The sequence below is a fragment of the Mus pahari genome, chromosome 3, assembly GCF_900095145.1.
Source record: "Mus pahari chromosome 3, PAHARI_EIJ_v1.1, whole genome shotgun sequence".
In the NCBI taxonomy this organism is placed as follows: domain Eukaryota; kingdom Metazoa; phylum Chordata; class Mammalia; order Rodentia; family Muridae; genus Mus; species Mus pahari.
Genome location: NC_034592.1, coordinates 52,924,340 through 52,939,378, shown reverse-complemented (window position 1 = coordinate 52,939,378; position 15,039 = coordinate 52,924,340). Strand labels below are relative to the sequence as shown.

At 37.4% G+C, this 15,039-nt stretch overlaps 1 protein-coding gene across 1 annotated transcript in view; it reads left to right on the top strand.

Moving 5' to 3' along the window:
• The first annotated feature begins 3,749 nt into the window (after window positions 1-3,749).
• The window catches only part of Scn7a (sodium voltage-gated channel alpha subunit 7), an 85,238-nt gene continuing 73,948 nt past the window's right edge, over window positions 3,750-15,039 (top strand). Inside the window, exon 1 of the mRNA XM_029537080.1 lies at window positions 3,750-3,936. The gene's annotated coding sequence lies outside the window, so the exon portion shown is untranslated. The remainder of the gene's footprint in view (window positions 3,937-15,039) is intronic.

Genomic DNA, 15,039 nt, shown 5'->3' with positions numbered 1-15,039 from the left:
AAGCTACAGTGTTCTTATATATAATAAATAAATAAATCTTTTTTAAAAAAGAAATAAAAGTACAGCTATCTTTTTGATGTCACAATTTCAATCCCTTTGAAATTTTACTGAGAAATACTGTTAGATTGTATTATAACACTATTTTTAGTTTTATGATAACTTCTATATCCTTTTCCACAATTACAGCATGAACTTACATTCCTATCAACTATACAGACCTGTTCTATTTTCTACATCTCTGTCAAGTATTTCTCTTTGGTTGCTCTTTAACTATACAAAACTTAGCTAATAACATATATAATATATACATTAAATCTCCATGAACCTGTGGAACTATGACAAGTGATAACTGTTTACCCAAATAATTACTCCTAATGTATATGTGTGTAAACATTCACTGTTGTAAACTTTTTTCAATTTATGATTTGAATTTATGTATAAACTTGTGATGATCTTTTTACCATGTGATCATGTATTCTGAAAGATGTACAAGAGAGGAGTGTGAATTTTCCTTGTTTCACTTAGGATAATCATGATCATTCTGCTTTTCCCCTTTTAGAGAGCTTTCATAAGAAACATTTTACAACTTAGAAATAAAAGCTAAAATCGGTTTTTGAAGTGTCCCTTTTTCTTCCTGAGACTTCAACTAGCAAGCTGCAAGTTAGAGCCATACAATTCCTGTGGAGATAGAACAAAGGCTACATTACTTTTACATTACTTTATTTCTCTTCCCTCCCATTTCCAGAGACCATCAGTATTAGAGCCCCACCAGAGTCCTACGCTGCATCTTCTTTCAACCCTATCCAGACCAGGAGTTTCTTCGTAAATACATACACATATACAACCTGCTAAAGCCCTATATTCTTACTAGTGTGTGCATGACTGCATACAGGGCTAACTACTTCATATTGGACAGTTAATTAAGAGTTCACCCCTGGGAAGACTACTTTTTCTGCTTTCAGAAGTTCATAGCTATGGACAATTCTTCGTCAAAGGGTTGGACCCCAGTAAAATTTTCTCCTCCAAAATAGAATGTCTATTGGAGTTGCCATATTCAGGATTTGTTTAAGCATCCATATTGTTGAGTTATCTCAAATGTAGCTTCTTTGTTGGTTCTAGGATATTTGATCTCATAGGAGACCTTCTAGTCCTCTGGCTATTACAATTTTCCCCAACTCCTTCTAGGATAATCCCTTAACTTTAGGTCTGAGTTAGTTGCATTGTAATATATATATATATATATATATATATATATATATATATATAGAGAGAGAGAGAGAGAGAGAGAGAGAGAGAATATATAATCATAATTTAGGTCTGAGTTAGTTGCATTGTAATATATATATATATATATATATATATATATATATATATAGAGAGAGAGAGAGAGAGAGAGAGAGAGAGAATATATAATCATAATTTATATATATTCACAATGCATATATATATGTGTGTGTGTGTTTATGTGTATGTGCTTATGTGTGTGTGTTTAAGTGTGTGTGTGTGTGTGTGTGTGTGTGTGTGTGTGTATGTGTGTGTATGTTAAGATAAACTTAACAGAATGCAGGTGACGCCCAAGGTGTAATTTTTAAAAAGGATGTACTTGTGTTTGGTAGAATTGTTTAATATTTTACTGTGTTTATATTTACTCAGGCTTATGTAAATTCTGGGATGATTATATAGATAAAAACGAAGTCCAGATCCATCTGCATTTCTGATACTGATCTGTTGGTGTTAGAATAAACATCCCCTGTTTACACAGGCTATAAGAAAAACAGTGATCCCAGGTCAAGGGGCTGTTCAAAATAGTATGTTTTTCTTGATGAGGCAAAAGAAAAATAGGTGCACAGCTTCTGTAATTTGAATATGTGCAGAAGACAGCTTAGAAAATACAATAAGATGGTCAATCATATTATTATATTATATTATATCATATTATATTGTATTATATTATATTATGGACAAGACTAGACAAGGTCCGAAGCAAGATGTATAAAGCAGGGCCCACCTTCCATACATCTTTCTGCTTGAGAAAAACAGAAAGAGTTTAGTTTACTCCTTGGAACATAATGACTGTAGGAATGTTTCAGCAAATTCCATTGTCTAACAGTGTTAGCGGGTTATTTATTTTAGAGTAATTTAATTTAAATATACTGTTTCAAAACCAAACTTTCGACCTCAAGACCTAAACCCAGTCTGAAGGCTCTCCTCTGAGCCTCACTTCTCCGATCATGAGTTGGCAGCTGCCTGTTTTCTCACACAGAAAAACATGTATGTAAGATTGTTCTTGTCAGTGCTCCTTTCAAGTAACTTATTACACATTTGAGATATCTGGTAGGTACTGCTTAAGAATGTCATACAAATTTTAATTTGTCCTAGCTCACAGCTAATTGCCTCCCCTTCAATTTCTAAGCATCCCCCCTCCAACCATTTTCCCTCCAAATTCTATATGCCTCTTCGTTGTGGCTGTTAACCCCCTAGGTCCATTTAGCACCGCTAATGTGTATAGGTACTAGACAAGCATTCAGGGGTCTTTACCCAAATTTCTAACAGTCACCAATAGCTGCTCAGATAGAGGTAGGATATTTGAGCTCCGCCCTGACCTGTACCTGGATTTTATTTGCTTTGAGAATGTTTTACAAAATTATTTATGGTTGGATATAATAAACGATACATAGGATTGTGTTGGTAAGCACGGCACATTACCCCCATGACAATGCTTTCCACACTAGGAAATGTTTTTGTAATAACACTACAAAATGTGGGCAAGAAAAGCTGAAAAATCCATGTACCATCTTTGAGAAAGAAATCAAGTGGATGTTTGGCATTGCAAACTTGTTACTTTTATTTTTAGGTTTGACAATAGTCCTAGGTTAAATTCTGTAAAATATTTTTTTTATTCATGGACATATGCTGATTTTTAACACATCATAGTTTTAATAAAACCTGTACAAAATAGGATTATATGGTCTATGAATGAATGGTCTGTGTTGTTTCAAACTTCTGCTCCATCTCAGAAAACAAAAAAACTACTACATTTCCCCTACACACCTCAGAACACACTCTAGACGTAGAACATGCCAATTTTTTAAAAGAACAATAACAGTCTCCTCTGTGCCTCACTTCTCTTCCAATAGCCAGAGCACGACACAAATATGCACTGGTTTTAGTCTCCCAATAAAGTATCTCCTAAGCATTTGCACACCTGCTCAGAACAGCATCCACTGCAATGTCCAGTTTCCCATCCTGAAGCCTCACAGTCCAGGCTGGCAGTTAGCCCCATGTGTTCTACTGGGCAGCCAGACTTGCGCAGGGAAAGCTTTCTGCAGATCAGGACCCTGCCTTTACCATCCTCCCCTTACTATACTCCCCTCCCTTTTTCAACACACTCAGTGGCATACAAACACACAATTTAGCATCATCCTGCTTTTGCTGTTCTCCCATGTTTTAGACCTTTCATGTCTTTGCCCAGCTCTCTCCCTCTCTTCACAAAATCCTAATCCCCCTTGACTGACTGGCTCCTTCCCAGGGAGCAGAATGCAAAGCCACTGCTGAAGCTGTTATTGCCTCTGCAGCTGGGTCTCTGTCAATATCAGCCGCCCACGCTTATCCAGCTTCTAGAGTCACAGACTGGCCTGGAGATGAGGGTGGGGGAGTGGCCAAGAGAAGGGAGGCAGGAAGGCAAAGGAAACAAAAACAGCTACAAGACTTGCTAGGCATCTGTCTGTAGGTGGTCTCTGGATCTGTGAGTGTGGAGCCAGCCAGGTGGGTGAGTGTGTAGTTGGAAGAAGCAGTGAACAGCAACCACAGGGCAACAACCTCCCGTGGCAGAGATCTGAGAAGAAAGACAAGCCCAGGAGAGCAAAGGGCTCTCATGAGCCTTGCCTCTGGGGTTCTTGCTCGGAGTTTTTAGTGAAGACTAGCATTTGGCAGCAAGTAAGTGCATTGTTTTTTTTTTTTTTTTCTTTTAGTGACAATCCCAGGATGGGGATAGCTCATGGCTGTACTCTGCTTTTCTGTCCCATTCCACCCGCTCCATTCCCGTGCACAATCTTTGGGAAATGTTTGAGAGCCAAAAAGAACAGATAATATCCAGATCTGAACTGACAGTTGCAATATGGGTGTTTGCTTGGCATATGTGGTTAGATATATCACCCAGGTAAGCTGAAACCAAGAGATAATCTGTTACTGTAAAATTTCTAGCACTCCTTAGAAGTGATGGTCAGAACGGATGAAGCAGGTTTTGCAAGTTGGACTATACTATTAAGGAATTCATATTCTGTATTTTGTGTAATTTTGTTCATTCAAGAGTAGAACTTTTGATGTGACAACCCCAGGATTAAAACAGATGAGGAATGCTATTGGAATTGGTGTGTTTATTTCGAACAGATTGGAGTTTGACAGTATTTGGTTCAACATGGCTTATGTTTTATTTGCTGTATTATGTGATCTCTCAAGCACATTCCTTCTAGACGTCTTTTTCCTTTTGGATGAGGCTATTCTGGTTGTGATACCTCCAACACTTTACAAAATTATCAGAGCAGTGTTAATGCTGGATCCATAAAATCGTCTCAGCTGATGGACTTGTTCAATGTGCCATGTGGATTTTGGTCAGGAAAAACTGAAATAGAAGGGTGGAAGTATTTTGTTAGGCATTTGGAGAGAATATAAAGCACAGTAGAAAGAACCTGCTGTGGAGCGTTCGGGATCCTGGCACCTTGCCTGCCATGGCTAGCCCTTAGCTATTATAAGCTGCTACTTTTACAAGCAGTACAGACAAGACCCATAAGAAATGCAAGCCCCCTTCCTCTTCTGTGAGCTTCTTTCACTCACTCTACAGTTACCCTCCTACTTTCATACTCTGAGTAATAATCTGATGAGTTATTGGGCAATCTGCTAATTGAACTAGAATCCGAGTCATAAAATTTGGGGAAGTTAGAATTATAATAATTCATTTGCATTTGGTGTATCAATATGAATTGTTAATACTTAACGTGATCATAATTTGTTCTCCTGACTTTTAAAAACAACATTTAACCAATCCCTGCTAAGGACTAATACAGACGATGTGAATTGTATTATGAAAGTAATCATTTGTGTAACTATTGGTTTTTCCCTAATTCACCAGTGTGACTCCCATTTGAATTGTAGCATCCATATGGAAAGATGGGGTCTTTAGACAAACTGTTCTAGAATTAGGAGAGTAAGAGAAAGTTGATTATGTCTCTCATCATGCATGCCCTTGAAAGGGTAGTATGACCTATAAGAGTTCATCCTTCTAAGAGGTGTGCCACTCGTATTATAACTCTCTTAGGTCTTCTGTAAATATGATCTACCCTTTTTCTCTTTTTAATTTCAAATTTTGCTTTTGGTATATGGCCTTACTTTCTGAGTTAAAAATATTAAACATAGTAAGTAGACCATTTGGGATTGATTTAATATAGTTATTAATATGGATTCAATCAAGTTTAGGTATCAAAAAACCTCGGTTTCGGATATCCATTATTCAGTCTTGCAGTTCCGCATAGGTATCCTGAGCTCCCCTTTACTCATGGATATATCTAAAATAATAGAATTACCTGAAATTGGTCCTGAGGCTATGAAATAGGGGTTGTCTAGCCTTGGACGATATGTTAGGGACCTGTCTAGCTGCTTATCAGTCTCACCTGGAGAAGTGGGGTAAGAACCAAACATTTGGGCCCTGGAGATTCTGTCACTTGGTTCTCATGGAGTAAATAAACGGACAAGGTATTATATGTGCTATGACTGATGTTTCTCCACTGAGGTGAAGCATGTCTTATCAGATTAGAAATGGAGAGTCACCCACTACAAGTTCTAGTGCACACAAATAAGCAATACACAGGATAACGAGAGAGAGAGAGAGAGAGAGAGAGAGAGAGAGAGAGAGAGAGAGAGAGAATGGAAATGGAAAGTCAATGTCCTGCCTTTCCTTGGATAGGAATTATGCTAGTGCTTCCAATTCTAAACCTCACTGGAGTAAGCTCTGCATGCCAGAGCAGGACCCAGAGATTCACACACAACTCTCTAACCACTATTCAAACCTTGTCTTCAGAATTTATTGTAGAATCATTAGTTCACAAGAGATATTCTTTCAAATACATATTTAATCTTTGAAATTGCAATATAATTACAGTATTTTACCCCCTTTGCTTACCTCATTTTCACCTCATTACCCATTTTATTCCCACCTCATTGCTTTCTCACAAATTCATGGTCTCTATATCTTTATTTATTGTTACATTTCTCTATATCTTTATTTATTGTTACATTTCTGGGATTCTGGCCTTTTATTTTCACAAGCCAATATTAATGCTGATCATGAGCCTATCTATAACCCCTACCAGCCTCCATTGACTGTTAACAAAGATTCTATCTTTCTTCCCATAAGCTTAATTTGTAACACAGTCATCATTTCCCTTGTGTTAGTCGTCCTCTTTCCCACATCTCCTGGGTGATACAACATCAGCTAGGCAAAGTCTTACCTCCCAAACACTGAAAGATAGAGCCCTTGGCTTTGAATAGAATGCTTTCATATGGTGGTTGCCATGGATATGCTGTGTCATATCTCTTGACCTGGTTAAGATTCTGGTTTGCATATATTTATGTGGCTACTGCTTCTTTCCTTATAAACCAGGATCTCTCTTATTGTACTCTGTTCTCCTATACCAAGCAATTAGGTCTCCCTGTTGTTGGTCCACCTTTTTTTTGACTCAGCTCACTCTGCTGATGATAGCTGAAAATAACTGTGGATAGCTCCATAGCAGAGTTGGGTATCAACCTCATTGTGTCGGTATCAAAGTTCTTGATTGAAAGAAGAGCTGAACATAAGGTCCTGCTCATAAAAAAAAAAAAATCAAACTCAAAATGTCTATAATTCGAATGTTCGGTTTTCAGCTAGAATACCAGATGCTGACTCTTTGGGGATCATAGTTGTTGAATGAATAAACTGTGTCCAGTGGAATCTTCTAGATTGTGCACTTTAAACAAAAAGAGTGAAGTTTTCCAGTTCAACAGAGTCTTCACTGTGTGAGTCACAGATTATAGGTTGCCACTTTGGCTCTGGTCCATAGATTCTATCTTCCCTTGACCATAGAGTCCTAAGTTGGTCATGGTTTTGCCCAGTGCAAAGTGAGATTAAAAACTAATTCATTGTCATTCAGCTCAGTTTTATTTCAAAGTTTCCCTATTGTTGCTCTCCAATTTGAAAATGGTGGGCAGCTATTATGTTTAATTTTCATATTTGAGAACCTACAATGATTTGGGAGGACTCTGGGATCCTAAAATGTCAGGCGCACTCAGCACAATGAAAAGAAGTAAAGAGGCAGTCCCAAGAGTTCTCTGGGCTTCCAGGAAATGTCCCATTCTGGATTTAAAAAAACATTGCATAGATCCGTTGGCATCTAATACTGTTGTCCAAAGGTCTTAGGGTTGCTGGGGACGGTACAAGCTACATTCATTTCTGGATCCCTTTTTATTTCTCAAACAGAGACCAAGAATGCATTCCTCTCCTTTGAGGTCTTAAATGGCCTCTGGCCCGCTGCTTCTGGTCAAAGGTTTAACAGACTAGGCTTGTAAGAATATTTAATTTCAAAAAGTTTCGGCTTTTCCCCAGCATGCTTGTTTTGTAGAGAAGACAAGCACAATATGGTAGTTTTCACAATCTCAGTAGGAGACCTTCCTAGGGAACCATGAAAATGGCATAGAAACATTCAAATGGACATTGGTCACATGAACAGCTTTCATCCTGGTGCCTGGAGTTCTATAATTATATTGTCTAACTAGTTATGAAAGTTCACTGTGTTGAAACCACCTTCCACAGACTTGATACCCTGTGTGTCCTTGCATACATTCAAATTCATGAACTTAGATTGTGTTTTTTCTTCTTTAAAAATAAAGACTAGTCTTTGATGACTTCATAAATGTATGTAATGCATCCCGAGAGGACTCGCCTCCCTTTACACTCTCTTAATCCCCTCCTTTCCCCCCAAGATCTCCCTCATCCCAGCAGCTCTCCTTCCCATTGTAATGGCATTTTGCTTCATTTAGTTTTGATTTTCATCTTATGTTTTGACTCACATAATCTAACTAGGGCTCTGTCTATAAGGTATAGTGTAAAGCAACCCCCAGGAAAATGGTGGACTCACCAATAGAACTTACCATTGAGTGGGAAGAAGGAGACATCCCACTTCCCTAGCATCTATTAACACCCAGTAGTTTCCAGGTATAATGATATCTTTCTTTATGTTGAATTAACTTATAGAAATATATCTCATTTTCTCTGTCGTGGTCCTTTTCTATATCTCCTGGGTAATACAATATCAGCTAAGAAAGACCTCACATTGGGAAGATGTTTTCATCCAATGAATAGAACAGCCAGAACTAAATGTTTACTGGCCCGATTTTGTGAATCCCAGTGGAGGAAACCACACCTCCTGAGTTCATGATTTCAGTGCCCCTTCTGTCATTCTCAAGTGGCACACTGTGTTTGTGGTGGCATGGCCAGAGGACAGTCTCAACCTATGGGTTGCAACCCCTTTGGCAATTCTCTATCTTCAAAAATATGTACATAGTGTTTCATAACAGTCACAAAATTACAGGTATAAAGTAGAAAAGAAAATAATTTTATGGTTGGGGTCACTACAATATAAGGAACTCTATGGAAGAATCAGAGAATTAGGAAGGTTGAACACCATTGATATAGGCAGTAATTATTTATTATTCTTTGCACCTTAAGCAGCTATTCTTCATGCATTGCTATTTAACTGAAATGCAAGCTACTTCTCTGATCAAGGATGAGAGTATCATCCTATCTATAGTAGCAATAAACAATATTTTGAAGATAGTTTTACATCATGTTGCTTTAGCAAAACCATAATAGTAAGTGTCCTCTGAGGGTATATTATCTCTCTAAGTAGCCATGGGCATTTCTATCAAGTATTTATTTCCTATTGTGATATAAGCCTCCATTCTAATCATAAGGGGATGGCTATTCAGTAATAGTTCCCACTATTGCACAAGTAGGCGGATCTTCCCTGTCAAGTCAGTATAATAGCATTCAAAGTCTACCACTAGGAAAGACACCTCATGACTTCTCTCTTCCAGCTATCTGTAGAGCATCTTTCACAAATATGAAATCACTTAGCAGGCAGGAAGCTTCTAGTTCATTTTGAGTGTGAGTTCTCTGTGTCCTACAGTCAACGTGTGTGTAGCTTTACAATAGACTCTTACCATGTAATTCTTGTGGCGGCTGAAAGGAATGGCTATAGTGTGTTATTCTGTGGTTTCTGGTACCTTTCTGAACAATGATTCTGAACAATTAACCCCTGGTTCTGATAGCAATTCAAAAGTTTGTCCTGCCACTGCTCTTATAGTTAAGCTGACTATGCCACTCAGAATATTGGTGACTCTAATTCTTCTTCCCTCAATTCAAGACATATTCAAACACAGTGAATCCTAGTTATAAAACTGAGGCATTATAAAATCTGTTTGCTAGACTGTAGGTGAAATTTGTCTCTTAAAGCAGTGATAAAGTCTGTACTTAAGCCTTTGTTGGCACTTCCTCACATGTTAAGCCAATATTTATAACTCATAATTCATAAAATCCTGAATTAAAAAATTTAAGAATTATAATCTAACAAAAAAGGAATATAAATAACTGAATTTCCTTTCTCTTTTTGGCTGAATTTTATATATTGGATTTACCAGTTCTTCTGTTGATAGACACAGAGGTTGCTTCTGTATTGTTCCCGTGGTAAATAATGGTGTAACTAAAATGATCATGCTGACAATCTCTTAAAAATTCTGATCACAGTCCTTACAGGCACACATATACACACACACACACACACACACACACACACACACACACACACACACACTCAGAGAGAGAAGGGGGGCAAGGGGGAGAGGGAGAGAGGGAGAGGGAGAGGGAGAGAGGGAGACAGAGACAGAGACGGAGATGAGACACAGAGACAGAGAGAGTTTTTATAATGTACATGAATCAGAAATATATTTTACAACATTAACTTAAATATCACCTTGGCATTCATAAAGGCTTGATTTCAGGATGCCTTTATGGGTTCCAAAATCTGTAGAATTTTTAGTTTCTTTCATTAAGTTTGTTTGTAGTGTTTTCATTTATCTCTGCATATCTTCCCATCTATAATAAGTCATTCCTAGATCACTTAGAACACATTATTTAATGCCATCACATGAGTTAGTGAACTGCTTACAGACAAAATTAGTTGACCTGGTTACAGAACAGAACCTCAAAAGCTTATGTCCAAAGTCAGTGTACAAAATGTCCATAGATCAGGCTAGATAAAATTCTAGGAACAAGTTACAGACTGGGAAGCAGGTACCAACAATAACCAACCCAGATTTAGGAAAAGTAGAACATCAAGGAGATTAAACAAAAAGAGTAATCCAGATGACTGCCAATTTATAGGCAGACTGGTGTAATCTCAGTCAAGATACACTTATTCTCAAATTTTCACTGTATGACATTTCAATTTCCGGGTTTTATACAATCTATACCAACTGAAAAGCATGTTACCCTAAAGAAAAAATAATACAGAAATTTATACTCTGATTTCAAATATAACATACCCACATATGCCAGTCAACCAAAGGCTGATAACTGAGATAATTCTCTTTTATGTTGCTATAGAGTTTCACCATTAAAATTATTGATTATGATAATTTTATTAAGGCTTCTCAGAATTTTATTATCTACCATCATCTTTCCTTGTAAACTTCAGCTTTCAAAAATCAATGACTATATATTTCATTTACTCCAATTTAAAAAAAAAAAGAAAAGAACAATGCACTGAATAAGATTTATGTGTAATACTCCATGGGGAAAATAGTCAGAGAGCTTTGAGTGAAAAGAATATATTAGATGGTTCAGCTGTGACTCACACTAGAATGCAGCAAAGATGAAATATAAGCTACAATACATCTACTAAGTGCAGTGAGACAGCCACAACCCAAGAAGATGTCAGTCCAAATTGACCATTAAATGGCTAAATTGATTAGCAGTTGGCTTCTTACAGTCTCAAAAACTCATATCCTGTTGAATGGTTTCATTTCTCTGCCTTTCACCTAAGCTGGTGGCACCTTCTAGTCTGAAGCAAATCTAATTTAACATAGAATGGTGGACTCATAACTATCATTGTTCTAACAAAAAACTGAGCATCTATTGGTACAGCAAGGGCATGATAGCATCATGCATTGCTTTTGTCTGATGTTGAACACCATTCATTCAAAAGAGTTTGACAGCTATTAAATGAGAAATAGTTTCATACTATTGTGACTGCCTAAAACTGGCATCTGAGATGCCACCTTCACTTGATGGATCCACTGTTTGAAATTATTGGTTTTCCTTTTCCTTATTCTTCACTTTTAGTTCCCTTCTCTGTCCTCTATGTCCTTATATTTTAACCTAAGACATTCTGGAAGTTCATTGGAAATTTGAACATGTATATCTATATTCAGACATGTACATGTGATAACTATTATAATTCTCTGTCAAAACTAATCTAAACACTTGTTTCCTGATAAACTCCTCCAGGTTTCAGAAAGTTTGCTGATTAATTATTAATATTTTAATAGAATAAATACCCTAAAATAGGAACATACATGAAGAGTGGTTACCTAAGATCTCTGGAGAATTTGCTATGTGGGTTGGCTGCGTCATTGCAGGTTTTACTCTAGATATCTAAGAAAAGATTTCCATGTTGGGGAGGATAGAGGGATTGAGAATAGGAATAAGAAATAAAAACAACCATAGCTTTCCATTTTTTTCATGTCCTTCATTATTCCTAAGATGGAAGAGCAGTTGTGGGCAGAAAATCCTACTAAAGCTGGCTTAACCTAGTGAGCTGTGCTCAGTGGAGCCTGGTATGGGCTCAGTGGGTAGGTGGCCATGTAATTCATTATCTACATGGGAATTCTTTGGAGAATTAAAGAAAATGTTGATAGCTTCCTTCCACAACTGATGTGCCCTCAAACTAAATCCAACCACTGAGGTCTTGTGCCTGCATAATTTAAAGATAGGATAGGGTACCCTAGGAACAAAAGAAAAAGGTCGAAGAAAAACGAGAAAGTACTTAGTTCACAACTAGGCAGCAAGTAGACACAGGATAAAATGCAAGGGAGGTCCCCATGAGTTTAATCTCAAACTCCAGGGCTGGTGTCTAGGTGTCTGAGGTCCTTGTTACCTGAATACCACCCTGATAAGTCCATGATCATTTATTCAGAAGTCAGAATGAAGACACCAGAAAGATACAGGAGCTCAGTTGTCTGTGGGAGCTTCTACACACTCTAGAGATAATTCTCATTCTTGGGTTTCTTTTGTCCACAGGCATCAGTCAGGTCATCCATCTTCCTTACGTAGGGTATCAAGTCTCTCCAGGATCAGACACATCCTCTCTCACTGAGGCCAGACAAGGTAGTCATCTGCTACATATGTGCAGGGACTCTCAGACCAGCCTGTGCATGCTCTTTGGTTGGTGGCTAAGTCTCTGGGAGCTCCCAGGGATACGGGTTAATTGACATTGTTGGTCTTCCTATGGGGTTGATATCTTCTTCATTTTCTTCCCTTAACTCTTCCATAGGGATCCCTGAGCTCAGTCTAGTGATTGGCTTTGAGTATCTGCATCTGTCTCAGTCAGTGCTGGTAGAGCCTTTCAGAGGACAGCCATGCTAAGCTCCAGTCTGCAAGTACAACATAGCATCAGCAATAATGTCAGGGTTTGGTGCCTAAGCATGGGATGGAGTCCAAGTTGGGCCAGACACTGGATGGCCTTTCTTTCTGTCTCTGCTGCATTCATGTCCCTGCATTTCTTTTAGACAGGAACAATTCTGGGCCAAAAATTTTGAAGGTAGGTTGATAACCCCAACTCTCTAATGGGGACCCCGTCTACTTACTAGAGGTTCTATTTTCAGATTCTAGCTCCAAATTGACAGGTAAACTATGGCTCTTGCAAGTTTGCAATCAGGGAGGTCTTGATTTTGCTTTTGGCTATTTGATTAGGTACAGCTTTAAGATGGTGTTGTCCACTGGCCACGTTACTGTGCACATCAGAAATGCATTTACTAATTTATTATTCAAGGGTACAGTCTACTTTTCCAGTTTTACAACCTATACAGTCCAGATTCTCCAGTATTTGGGATAATTTTGATCTATCCTTCTCAAAGTCTTAATCATTTTCAAGGATGAACAAGGTAAAAGTTGGTTGTAGTTTGCTTAAGAGCCTGTATCCCTCTCTCCTTAATTTAGGGACTTTATTCTGTATTTGAAACACTGATGTATGATACAATGTTTAGCATATTATTATTATATGTTCCACAAATGAAGTACCTAGCATATGCAAGCCAAAACACCATATTGCATCCCTTGAGTATGTACAACTATTGGGCATAATTTAAAACTAATAGATATAAAAGACATGACACTATGGTTAATTTTAATGTTTCTTAGGACTATTAAATGGATGAACAGTCTTTTTTGAAGTTTAAATTCACTTTAGTATATTTAAAGTTAAAAAAAAAGTTACAGTATGATAATACAAGATAATGAGTGAGCGTGTTGTCAAACAAGTGTGGTTGCAACCCTGTGGAACCTAAAATAGAAATACTACAAGATCAGAGCCAACTTAGACTACTTCGTCAGAACTTGAGCAAAACACATTTTGCCTTTAAAGTGACCAAGTCTGTATTGTAGAGACCTTCCTTTCTTTTCAAATGTTCTCGTTAAGATCCAATTTCAATAATGTGTTCCAAAGAGCTAGAGTATGGTAAGGCAAAAGAAATAAAGAATAACAAATTTAAGCAATCTGGAAATACAAAGCCAGCAAATATGAACTATACTTCGTCTCTTTGTGATGAGGTTAATTTTCCTCTAGGAAATTAAGTTGGGAGCAATAGCCAAAAGTTGCTGAACTGTGAGAAAAACACAATTTCAAACATCACCCCCCAAAATAAAAGCCAGGAGTAAATCATCAGTGGCTTACATTAGAACAAAATAAAGCAAATCACATTTGCCCTCATGAACAAATAAAAGAACTGTAATAAAGAAGGTTAAAGTTGAATTAAGGAGGCGAAAACACATGAACACAAGAGCGCCAACAAAGTGTGCAATGGTGGAAGAAATAGCAGGCAACTTTGGAAGCCAGAGTTCCATACAGACGTAAGTTTGAGCAGCTGAATCATTTTAGTATCTTCACATAAAAGTATTTGTGCTCTTGAAATTCCTGTGAATGACTGTGACAAACTTAGATTATTCATGCAAAATCACCTATCCTTTCTAAATCTGACTAGGAACTTGAAAACTAGAGAGTTGTGTGATGGCTCATTGACAAGGCTCATCTCCCATCAATCTCAAGCCTGCAACCTTAGCTTGAACCAAGAAAATAGTAGTGCATTTGGGTGTGGTGAGACAGAGGAGGGAAGGGAATCCAAAGAGTCAAAATATTTATAGCCCGGTTGACTCTTCCATTAGCTGTCATGGGCTGCTTTTTATAGCCTCTATTTCCATTATCATGTTCAATTGTAATGAGTTATAGACAAATGTTAGAGGCAGAAACAGAAGCAAACAATTTGAAAATAGTAACAAGCTGAAAGTCTAATAATAAAAGAAATATACATAAAATAGAAAAAAAAAGCTAACTGAATCTTGGAAGCTCTTCAAGAAAGTCACTGTATTGCAGTCCATTGCAATTATATTACTATTAATTATTGGTTACCAGTAAGGAGTTATACTATCTTCTGAACATTGTCTTTATAAATTCCAATATATTAGGTAATTGATTAATTGAAAACAACAAGGAGGTGTAAAAACAATATGTTAAAAGATTTAAAATTGTAATAAAGGGTAAAATATGGACAGTTTAGAATACTTGGCAGACATTGTTCTAAATGCCTTGCATTTCTTTCTTTCTTTCTTTCTTTCTTTCTTTCTTTCTTTCTTTCTTTCTTTCTTTCTTTCTTCCTCCCTCCCTCCCTCCCTCCCTCCCT